This window comes from Camelus bactrianus, chromosome 11, assembly GCF_048773025.1.
Source record: "Camelus bactrianus isolate YW-2024 breed Bactrian camel chromosome 11, ASM4877302v1, whole genome shotgun sequence".
NCBI classification, from domain to species: domain Eukaryota; kingdom Metazoa; phylum Chordata; class Mammalia; order Artiodactyla; family Camelidae; genus Camelus; species Camelus bactrianus.
Window position 1 is genome coordinate 59,671,456 of NC_133549.1, and position 12,822 is coordinate 59,684,277.

The 12,822-nt window shown below is 38.6% G+C and overlaps 1 long non-coding RNA gene across 6 annotated transcripts in view; it reads left to right on the forward strand.

Moving 5' to 3' along the window:
- The window catches only part of LOC123617697 (uncharacterized), a 549,026-nt gene that overhangs the window by 361,923 nt on the left and 174,281 nt on the right, over positions 1 to 12,822 (forward strand). For all 6 annotated transcript variants that reach the window (XR_012510260.1, XR_012510255.1, XR_012510256.1 and 3 more), the window contains one exon: positions 5,554 to 5,642. This is a non-coding gene — a long non-coding RNA (uncharacterized LOC123617697). The remainder of the gene's footprint in view (positions 1 to 5,553; positions 5,643 to 12,822) is intronic.

Genomic DNA, 12,822 nt, shown 5'->3' on the forward strand with positions numbered 1-12,822 from the left:
TTGACATGGTATAAAGGAGAGTGTATCACCCTTTTACTAAGAGATGTAAGAGCAGAAACAGTCTTGACTCTGGAAACTGCCATAATAATTGCTATGCTCATTTTTTATTGATGATGGATAAAAATTCTCATAATACCGAAGCACAGTAACTTGCTGGAATATAGCTTCAGGCTGCCCCTGGGGCGGACTTTACTTACGCATCCCCACTTTGACTATTTGTAATGATAATGATGATGATGATGATTATGATAATGATAATAATAATAATAACAACAACAATACAATAATAAATACCAGTATTTTCTGAATTACAACAGGAACTAGAGGTTTCAGCTATTTTTGCCTCGACCTACTCTACTGAATCTTCTTTTAAAGATATAATGCAAGAAAAACCATCATAATCCTCACCATTTTTCTGGTTGCTAATAGACCTGTGCTAGCAATTTGGAACAGAAAGTTAAATCTGCCTACTGTGGGTTTTGCTGGTTTTGCAACTATTATTGTAGGCTTTTTAAAAATTATTAATTTATAAAATGCCCTTAGCCTTACAGACTATAAGCAACTGAGCAGACTGGGAGAATAAAGTTACATAAATCGCTATTAAGTTAGTAGCATAAACCACAGTGACCCCACGATGGCTCAATAAAGTAGTTTTGAAGAACAGGCACAATCAAGAATTTTCAAAAATCTAAAAAAAGGAAGTCTTTTAAAAATAAATAAATTTGTCTAATGATTTATAAAGGGAGTGTCAAATGGAGAACAGTGGAGAGCCCAAAGAATCAGAAAAAACCAGTAAGATCAGGATTAGTATATAAAATTCTTGTGTAATTTGATACTTTGATGACTTTAGAAGTATTCGTAAGAGAACCAAATTACAACCAGGATGAAAAGGACAACTCACAAGTGATAATCTTGCTTTCCCTGAATTGGGCTTACAATCCACCCAAATTTCTGAAACTCATCACTGGGTTAATTGTTTGAAAGCTGTCGAGGATCCTGTTCAAAGCCCTGTGTACCATGGAACTTTGTCAGGTGCAATGGGAGAAATTCCTGTCTGATTCTAGTGCCAAGAACAGTGGTACTTCTTCTGAGTAATGGGTCTATTTTTTATTTAATGAGCCCTGGGAACTGTGTGACTGACCACATTTCCCTTTTCATACTGGCAAAGAAAGAGCAAAATTCTCATTTACAGCCTTCTCATAGCAGTGTATGGGTCTATAGAGTAAGTGTTTTCTCATCATTTCTAAATCCATTTTATGCTCCTATAACACATTTTATTATGTTTACTTAACTTTATAGATCTGATTAGCTGTCTTACCTAAATCCTTGCTAGAAAGACTCGGGGGGTTAGGGAGGAAAGAGAAAATGAAAGAAAGCTGAACATTTTAAACTTAAGCATAAATATCATTTTCTATTACAAATTATAAAATCTAATTTTTCTATGTTTACAAAAGAGGTAACTAAAGTTCTCTTAAGGGATCCATGCCCTTAATGCTAAATAACTTTGACAGTAAATACCAGTTTTAATTTGTATCATGTTCATGGGTATAACCATCTTAATCCACACCGAACATCACCTTGGAGCTTAATGATATGGAATCTTTGCTAGGTTTCTTAATCTCTGTTTCAGTTTGTTCATCTAAAAATTGGTGATAATCACATGTACCTCGAAGGCTTGTTGTGAGAATTAAAGAGAATCTATATGATGAACAAGTCTTAACCTTTTTGTACCTCCGTTTTCTTATCTGTGAAATTGGTATAAAATAATACCTATATTCCCAAGTAGGTTGTGAGGGTTAAACAAACAGGCATAGTAATATATTTAGGAAGATTTTCAATACAGTATAAATGCTATTATTATTATTACTACTATTATAATTATGATTATTTCTTATATTTTTATTTTACAAAGGTTTTGTAAGTATCCAAAAGTAATTTCTCCAACTTAAGGGTTAGAAATACAGGTTTACTGAAACTGAATGCTTAGTAAACTTCTTAAATGGACTTAAAATGGCCATTTTAAAAAAACTGCATGGTCTGCCTATTCCTCCATGGGATTCTCTGTTCATATTCATTCATCCTAAATACCAAAAGATTAGCTACTATAGAGCAGTAGTTCTCAACTGGGTGATTTTGCCTCTCTCCCCAGGGGACATTTGGCAACCTTTGGTTGTTACAACTAGGGAAGGGTGTGCCAATGGCGTCTAGTGGGTAGAGGCCAGAGAGGCTGCTAAACATCCCACAGTAAACAGGACAGGCTCCACAACAAAAAATGGTCTAGCCCCACATGTCAGTAGTGCTGTAATTGAAAAATCCTGGTGTAGAGTTTCATGGCCGAAAGGGGAGTAACAGAAGAAACTATCATAGAGCTGGTGAAAACCAAAATCTTTCTTACTTAGTTGCTGCTGTTTCTAAATAGTTCCTTTCAGATTTTAGTTTTCACTTTTGTTGGTAGCTCAACAAATATGGTAAGAAAATAAGGAAATGTGACATTGTATAGTTTAAAGTGTCCTGGTGACTGCCACTACCCACTACCTCTAAATTCACACAAAAAATTCTATTTTCAAAATGTCACTTAGACCTAAATTAAGAATCTCAAAAAGATCCTTCAGACTCTGCATCTAACATACATCCTAGAAAAACTCCTGGGCATGTGAGTCTACGGGGCTATGCAAACAATATTATTGGTAATGGTGAGAATTTAGACACAATCTAAAGGCCCATAAAGAAGAAATGAATGGAGAAAATAAATTTAAAGGAAGTGAACTAGATATGCATCAAGGTGGATAGAGGTGAAACATAATTTGAATGAAAAAACAAGTTGTAGAACAGCTTGTTAGGGTACCACCATTCCTATAAAAGTCTTAGAAAGGTAGGATTGTGTTTGACTGCATTTAAAGAAATTTAACAACAGTGGCTTAATCAAATGGAGGTTTATGACTTTGTCCTATAAGAGTTCAGCTGAGGGTGACCCAGATGAAAGTGGCTCCAAAAAGCCATCAGTCCGTTCCCACAGAGTGAGGGATGGGACATATGTACAGTTAACCAGATCTGGTAGTCCAGAAAGGGGATAGGATATGGAACATGTAAATATGTTTCGTTAGTCCGTCTCTGCTAGCTAGAGAACTGGAAAAATTGTTTTCAGGGAGGCTTACGCCTGCAACCAGGGTTCCTTCCCCAATGCTCATTCTATCTTTCTCTTTTATTCTCAAGATTACAAGGTGAGAGCTCCCACATCACACATTGCATCCACACTTCAGGTCCAAAGAGAGGGAGGGTAAGAGATGAGTCTGAATCTGAGTATGAATCTACCCGCTCTTACCAAGAAAACACTGGTTTTCCAGAAACCTCATCTTCTGAACTTCTGCTTCTACATCCTTGACCCCTTACCTACCCACCCCTCCATTCTAGTGGCACCAAAGCCTGGGAGGGGGCTGAACAGACTTCTTGGGCACTGCTTCCTGGACAAGTCCAGGGTCCTGATGGAAGGGAAGAGGGGACTAGCAATGATCGGGTGGGCAAGCAGAACTATTGGTTTGGAATACTACAAAGTGTTTAAAAATAGGTAATAAAGATATAAAAGCATGGGTTGGGAGAATATATCCCAAATTTATGAGTGTGTGCCTCTAGGGAGGGAGAAAGAATACCATTGAGTAGGCTTACAAAGTGGATTTCACTTAATCCCTATTTTATTTATGTATTTAATGTAAGAAATTCTGAAGCAAATGTGACAACATATTAAATTTTTAAAATCTGGGCCTTAGATTCATGAATCTTATACTCTGTTCTTTTATGTTATTTTTCTAAATTAAGGGGGAAAAAAATCTCATAACTTTTGTTAGCCTACAAAATACTGGAGTTAGTGGTATGGATTCTTTTGCCTGGAGAGAAAGAGAGACATGAAAGTATCTGCCCAAATAATGAGACAAGAGAGGACCGAGATGAAAATTCCAGGGACCAGCATTCCCACTGGCCATGAAGCTGGACCATTCTTGGAAACCCCAGCTCCCAAACTCATATTGTATACAGTGTCCCCCAGGTGCATACTCTGAAACAATTAAAGTAGGATTTAAGCAGAACCACGGGGAAAAAATTTTAAGTATTCATGATTCATCTTGTTCTCACTGAAAGTCAGCATAAAAGCTTGCACGTACAGTGTTTCCAAATAGCTGACTGTCCTAACATTTTCTTTCATAAGAGATAGGTCACACAGGATACTCATCCAAGAGGTGCTTTTATGAAAGGCACTTTATCCACCCCACCACCAAAAAAAAAAAAGTGTAATGAATTATTTTCCAAAGCTGATGGTTTCGGAGCATTCATTTTCATGAAAGTCAAAGTCACCCCCACTCAGTAATGAATTCCTTTTGGATGCAATTCAGACTTTCCAAGGTTACCGATTCAAGTTTTACAGAAAAACATTATACCAGTCTGACAAGAGATAGCCATGAGAAGTTGAGGGACAAAAAAGGAAGCAGGAGACAGGATGAGATGACTGGGCATTTACTGAGCACTTGAAGAACTTATTTTCATGCCAAAGGAAACAAGCCAGTTTAAAATAGGTTTTAATTTATGCAAATAAAGAAGTCAGAGAAAGAAGAAAAAGGAAGACTTACTGTTTTCATTTCACTTCTACCAAACTGAGGACCCCATGACCTGAAGAACTCGTTTGAAAGAGGAATTGCTGAGAAGGAAAGGGAAGGGAAGAAGTCTGTGTCAGGGAAACTCAAAAGGTCTTCTGTAAAAGAATCCCACATCTTCCTGGACACTGTCTTTTGTTATCCTGTCTTATATGGTAAGGATTTTAGTGTGGGAAGGAGGAAAAATGAGTTTTATTTTTCCTAGCTCCATTAAATATGGAAAAGGAGACAATAAAAAGAAAACCCTCTGGCATAATTAATCCCAGGACCACAGACACAAGGGCAACGGTTTTCTTTGAACAAATGTGCCCAGTACAAATCTCTCTTTGGGAAGAAGTAGTCAAATGACTTTAATATTCCTGAGGATGGACCTGTTGGGAGCAAACCAGCTTAGGGCCCAAAGAAACAGAGTTGGTGGTGTCACCCATTCTGCTTATGCTGACAGATGTTGTCATCTTACGGAAGTAGCTTCAGACTCACCTCCGGGACAGCGGGACAATTTTGCCAGTCAGAGCCTAAGTTTGGAAAATTTCAGACCAATGGAAAAAGCAAATCTATTTAGATTTTCAAGTTGGTTTGTGCTGACTGCTGCTCACTGATGGCATAGAGTCGTTTTGTAATGCATTCCAACCTGGGGGTCTGAACCTTTGGACTTGGGCCCCTGTTCAGAACCATTGGTCTTTCGGCCACTCTGAGTACTCATTTTGTCATTCGTTTAAGGAAGAAAATAAAAAAACTTGCATCCAGAGTGGTTGTGAGGGTTAAAACAATTTACGTAAAAGTGTTGCATTAAGGTCTAAACTGTTGAGCAAGTTAAGATTATCTTAAGGGTATTATAGGTATTATGTCATTAGCAGAAAATAAACATGTTTAATTCTGTGTTCTGTTGTATGTCTTCTGCTTTCATGTGCAGGTCATCTCTGTCTTGAACGTGCCAGCCACTTGAGTACAACAAGGATGCCCTTCTCTTCTCCTCGCTTTCATTTCTTCGCTTTCAAAGAGGTAAGGAGATCTAACATCCCTGCAAGCTCAAAGGCTCCAAAGGTATGTGACTCAGAGTACAAACAAAGAGCAGAATCTGTCTTGAGTAAAACCCTTGCGTGGGCAAATCTGAAAGGAAATCAGCAGCGTGACGCTGAGTGAAAGAGCATTTCTGAGGCACTTGAAGCTGAGATATAGAAATTACAGTAGTTGATATTTGCTCTGGCTCCTCCAAGAAGTTGGAGAAATGAGGTCTGTATTCTTTGAAAGAGTCTGATTGAAAAGAGGATTTTTATTAAGTTTTAGAAAAGCCATAAGGCAAGGACGAGTTCTCGGATAGCAGCTCAGATAGTTCCTGAACATCATCCCTTTCGAGGGACTGGAGCTTTGATGAATGTGGCTGTCACCCCTGGAGACACCATGGACGGTGTAACAAATGGATCTGCGCCGCGATGTTTAGTCTTCTGTGGGAGAGCGCAGAACACAGAGGTTCCGGGGGGAAGCTTTATTTTGCTTAGCGCTGATTTTACACCTGTGCAGGTAGGTGTGCAGTTTTAAAACACAAATTACCAGGATGCTGTAGGTCAGCTGTGCCCAGGCTGTGAAGAGGCACGTGTGTGCACAGCAGAGCCATGGAGATCCGTGAGTCCAGTCAGGTCTGACTCAACAGTCACTAGAGTAAAGCAGACCCAGAAAGACCAGCCACTGCCACTCAGGTGGCTGACTCTCAAGCCAAAGTAAACCAGGCTGAATGGACTTTTTTTGTCACATCTGGTTCAGCAGCAGGCAGCTTAATGGGCCACTTCCCCAGAGAGAAGTGCTGCATATCTGCTCTTGAAACTGACTGACATTTTCCCCAACTGGCATTTTCTCTAAGGCTTTTATGCCATACATTGCTAACGTATAATCTTAAACATTTTGAAAAGTACTTGCAAAGAGTGAATGAAAGTGACTGTAATCTTCAAGTGGAGACCCAGTGTACCTTCCTTCTCAGATTGTTTTTGTAGTAATTGAGATCTATAGAATGTGATGGCCCCAAGGAGTCTTCCTTTCAGTCCAGTGAATCCAGTAAATTTCACTGCTCCCTCACATGTGACAAACGAGCATCTTCTGCCCTGGACATCTACTAGGAATACACATTAGATTATTTTGAAAGATCCACACAATGCTTTTAAGTCTTCCATGGTGCTCTCACATGGACGGTGTCCCACCACTCTGAGCTTAGAAATATGGCTGAGTTCAGACAGAAGCTGATCGAGAATAGTGGTGTCCTTTGAAGAGAAGATAGCAGATGATAGCCAAAATCATGACAGGTCCAAGATGAGTTCTTGCAGTGTTTGAGGGATCCAACAGTGGCTGTCCCACAGGGATCAAGAGCCATCACCTACAAAATGTGTTTTCAAAAAATAAACAACTTTGATTTCTACTCAATCGGTACTCTCAGATCTCCTTTTCTTTTTGCATCCCCTCTCATATTTCAGAGGGCATGTTGGGAGCAAGGCTGGGAACTTCAGGTCCTACACAAAACCCAGAGAGAACCAAAATGAGCCTTTCACAGGCGTAAGGATAGGTGGTAGGGAGCGAAGGTTAGGGAGGTTATAGTCCCAATGTTTTTTGAAAAATCATCGATATAGATTTCCTCTAAAGCAAGGGCAATGTCTTACCCATTTGTGTATCCCTCAATAGTGACTTGTATATAGTAGATTTAAAAAGGTATTTGTTGAAGCCATTGGGCATTCATAGAGCAAAACATTATTCTACATATACCGTGAGAGTCTCCATGGAGCATACAAAGAGAAATAACACAAGGTTCCAATTGCAGAGTTTCCACGTGAATACCATTTGGTCCAGGCTTCAAATTCACAAAAAAAACTAAAATAGACACTCTTCATTTTTCCACATGAGGTTATGCCTTCATAGAGGTCATACTGACAAAATTGAGAGCTGAAATTGTTCATCATACAAATTTAAATTAACTCACAATTTTTGCAACTCTTTTGATGTTTTTTACCTTTAAAGATTTAATTAGTATATTATCCTATTTTTGTAAACTCATTTAGCTAGCTAGCCATCATCTATCTATCCTTTTCTATCTGTAATAAAGGATTCACAAAACAACGATTATTATTATTAATTATTAATGATGAACATTGTAGTAAAGTGGGTTTCCATGTGATTTTTACCCTCTTTTCGGTATGTTTGAAATCATTACATTGTACATATATGACTTGTCTAATCCGAGAAAAGCAACAAAATTACATTTATTATGCAAAAAAAAATAAAGAAATAGGATTCAGCAAATGTGTGAATGAGGAGAGTAGTCAGTCAAAGATGACAAATTAGGTTGAGCCAAAAATGACTGGAAGGATGGTGGTACTGTTAACGGACATTGAGGTTCAAGAATGGGGAGTGATAAGGGAGAGAACATGTGTGAACCCGGTTGTGGGCATGTTGGGCTGGAAGTGCTGGAAGAGCACATAACTGGGAAGGTACGAGAGAAGCATGGAAAGCAGCTGGTGCTGTAGACTTATGTGGTCATTATTGGGAGTGAAATTTCCAAGAGAGAGATTAACCCAGATGGACAAGATGAAATTTGCACGTTTAGAAAATAAAGGAGTAAGCAGCCCCGTGGATGTAGAAGGAACGAATAATGAGGAAGTATGAGAACAGGGAGTGAAGGTTCTCACATCACCATGGGAGTGGAGGAGGCCACAAAGAAAAGGCATCCCACGCACCAAGTCAGGGTGCTGAGGAGAAGGATGACTGATGGCTGGGAAAGCCTGTGGTATTTGATGATTAGGTCTTTTTCTACATCTATGGAGTGGAGTAGGTAGGCATTATGTTCTCCAAGAGTAGTTAACATTAGGAAAAGCTTAGGAAATGATAATAAATAAACAAGGCAGGGTATACACATGAATATGTAGTGTGATTTTAGTTTTGTAAGAGAGTTAACAGATGTAAATAAGCAGAGAAAAGTAAGTACTCAAGAGTAGTTTTTGAGCGACTGTGTGCTACCCAGTCGGGACACGGAGGTGAACAAGATAGATACCCTTGACCTTTACATTTTCCTTCCAGGTGGGATAGACAGTAAACAAATAAACATACAAAGTAGAGATAATTTCCACTAGTGATAAATGCTAGGAGTCAAATAAAGGCAGATGCAATGGAGATTACTGAGGAAGGGAAAAAGTGATGGCCTCTTTGAGGACCTTGCACTCAAGCTGGAATTTAAATGAAAAGAAGGACCCCACTCTGGGAAAATAGGGGTGTAGGTGAGGGTCATCCCAGGAAAAAGTACCAGCAAGAACAAAGTCCCCAAGACAGAAAGAAGCTTGGTGAATTCTGGGAACAGACAGATTTTCAGTGTGTCCTGAGTGTGAGATTATTAAAATAAAGTATAAGACATGTTCCATGTGCTCAGACAGCTCACAGACACATAGACAAATCATTACATATATTATGATAATATATGTATTATCTGGGACAGAGACAAGTACAAGGTGATCTGAATACACAGTAAAGGAGGGGAGTCGCCTAGTTCAGGAAGCAGGCAGATGTGATCTTTGAGCTAAGCCTTCTGAAGCTTTTATGGGGGTTTCTGCCAGGGTTTTGGTGATCACTGATGAGAAATATTGCCAGAAGGGAGAATCTCTGTAAGGAGCAGGGGAAGAAATCAGTAAGGCAATATAAATAGAAGCTGTTAGACAAGTAAATACAGGAGAAACTACATAGTTCAGCCAGACCTGAGGCCGAGAAGGGAAAACTTCTGGGGACTGCTGACCCATTGCTTCTCCTGTAGATTCTTCGTGGAGACCATGATAAGTGACAAATCCCATAGCTCTCTAACCACATTGTCTTGCCTGGTGTCCTCATCTGCACTGCTGCTTCACAGGAAACCCTAGAAATCAGGGACCCAGGACTGGAGGATGTCTCTGCTCTCAGAGGATGTCTGTGCTCACTTTCCTGGGTTCCCCTGGGGTGCAGAATAATCTTGGCTGATGGGATTGTTCTTCCTTCCCTAACCATCAACTCTGGAGGGGAAGTGGGCCACCCATGAGAGGTGTGGGTGAGTAGACAAGGACTCCACAAGGGAGGGTGGCAATGGAGGGCATCACTGAAAAAAGAAATTGCAAAGTTCACAAACACATAGCAATGTAAGGTTAATGGCTGGTTTAGGGGAGCATGAGTAGTCCATTATGGTGGCAGCTCTGTGTGTGTGTGTGTGTGTGTGTGTGTGTGTGTATGTGTGTTTGTGTGCGCAGTGATGGGAAATAAGGTAAAAAATCAGGTTAGGGCCAGCTTCTGAAAGGTCTTAGATGATTTCCTTGGGACTTTGTGCTTGATTTTGTTGAAAGTGAGGCATCATCAAAGTGTTAAATATAAGAGGCATGTGATAAATTGCTCATTTTAGAACAGCTCTGAATGCGGTTTGGAATATTATTACAGGGGGTTAAACCTGGAGGTTGAATGACCAGCTGGAAAATGACTGTGCCATTGAGGCAGGAAATGATGAGATGCTAAATTAGGATAGTAGCAGTTGAAATAGAGAGGGTAGGATAAAAATAGAAATGAATTATAAACAACATAACTGAAAGAATTTGGGGATCACTTAGGTAGGAATATAAGAAAGAAGAACCAAGGGTCCAGGATATCTCCTGTTTGAGTGTGGGTTCCTGAGTGGCTGGTGATGCTACTAGCTATTATATGGAACACAGGGAAGGGGGTATATTGCAAGTTGAGTATGGTGTGAAAGGTATTTCATATATTGAGTGCTTGATGCTTGTAAAATACCCTGCAGGAGATGCAAATCCAGGCATGGAGTCCAGGAAAGGGGTGAATGAAGTTAGATACCAGTAACTAGGTATTGGTAAGAGTTTGTTGAAACCAAGAGTGCTAATGAAATAATTAATAGCTTTTGACCCAGCTGTTAGCTGTCACTCAGTCATGTGGGAACCCTTGAATAATAGGGAAGAACATTCTTTGCTAGAAGGTAGAAACAACCCCCAAGATCCCAGAACCACAACCATCTGAATTCTCCAGCTATGCACTTGGCAGCAGCTGAACAACAGAATCCACAGAGAACACATGTTTTGTCTTGTAGATCCAACTTTTCTTGCCCAAAATTCTCAGTGTCTGTACAAAGGCTATAGGATATCTGACATATGGCTGGCTTAGGAATTTTTATTTTCCCCAATAATTTGATCAGATCTGCATGTGATCCATGTGATTGCTTATCACAATCAACTGTAAATTTAGCAAATATTTAACAAAAATCTAAAAAGCTTGCATAAACGAGTTAGCTGAGCTATGACTATGGACTTGGAAACAGATGCATGGATTCTTTCTGAAGTTTTCTCTTTGAGATTTCCTTTAGTTCTCTCTCCTGGGGAAATTGGTTTGACTATGTAATTCAATGCGAAATTCCTCTACAGTTTGTTTTGGCTCCTTAAATGTTAGGGAGTGTGAAAGTGTCAGACTGGCCCTTGCCAAGTGGTCTCCAGGGTATATATCAAGACCCAGTGAATCACTTTGGTCACTTTGATTTTTCTGGATTCTTTTTGATTTATTCATTATTTCATTTCCCAAGGTTTAACACTGCATAAGGCAAGCAGAATTTAATGTGTTTTAAGCCTTTGATTATCTAAAGCGTCTAAAGATCATCCTTAGTTATAATGGCAAAGTCTTTATTTTCTTGTGTGGAAAAAGATTGATATGCTTTTTCTTTATTTGCAAAATGATATCCGAGTGTCTGTACATGGCAGCAGGCTGTATGAGTTGTTGAGATTTCTTTTTACCAATAATTGTTTTTAAAAATCACAAGAGTGATGAAGACTTAAAACTTTCAAACTGCCCTAGGAGACTATTGCTAAGATTTATTTCAGATAATGTATTGCCTATGTTTTATTCAAAGAGGTTTATAGTGTCTTGTCTTATGTTTAAGTCTTTAAGCCATTTTGAGTTTATTTTTGTGTATGGTGTGAGGAGTATTCTAACTTCATTGATTTACATGCAGCTGTCCAGTTATCTCAACACCATTTGCTGAAGAGACTTGTCTTTACTCCATTGTATGTTCTTGCCTCCTTTGTCAAAGATTAATTGACCAAAAGTTTGTGGGTTTATTTCTGGGCTCTCTATTCTGTTCCGTTGATCCATATGTCAGTTTTTGTACCAATACCATGCTGTTTGATTACTGTAGCTCTGTAGTATTATCTGAAGTCTGGAAGGGTTATTCCTCCAATTTCATTCTTTTTCTTCAATATTGCTTTGGCAATTCTGGGTCTTTTATGATTCCATATAAATTTTAGGATTATTTGTTCTAGTTCTGTGAAAAATGTCCTGGGTAGTCTGACAGGAATGTATTAAATCTGTAGATTGCTTTGGGTAGTATGCCATTTTTACAATATTAATTTTTCCAATCCAAGAACATGGGATATCTTTCCATTTCTTTAAGTCATATTTAATTTCCTTAATCAGTGTTTTATGGTTGTGGTATATTTATACAATGGAATACTACTCAGCCATAAAAAAGAATAAAATAGGGCCATTTGCAGCAACTTGGATGGACCTAGAGTTCATCATTCTAAGTGGAGTAAGCCAGAAAGAGGAAGAAAAATACTGTATGATATAACTTATATGTGGAATCTTAAAAAAAAAAAAAAAGACAAATGAACTTATTTACAAAACAGAAACAGACTCACAGACATAGAAAACAAACTTGTTACCACTGGGGGATGGGGGTGGGATGGGATAAATTGGGAGTTTGAGATTTGCAGATACTAACTACTCTATATAAAATAGATAAACAACAAATTCATACTGTATAGCACAGGGAACTGAATTCAATATCTTGTAGTAACTTATGATGAAAAAGAATATGAAAGTAAATGTATATATGTTCATGTTTGACTGAAGCATTGTGCTGTACACCAGAAATTGACACAACATTGTAAACTGACTATATACTTCACTAAAAAAAAAAATTAAAAAAAAAATATATATATATATACATACACACACACACACACAAAACCTTTCAAACTACAGAAAGCATTAAAGTAAAAAAATGTGGGACTGTCCATGGTTATTGGAAATATGAGCATCATTTCATCCATTTACTAGCCCCCTGTAAAGGCATGGATAACATTTTTAAAGAGAGTGACATGCTGACCTCATGGTTTGCTCCCTTACTTTTATGTAGTAA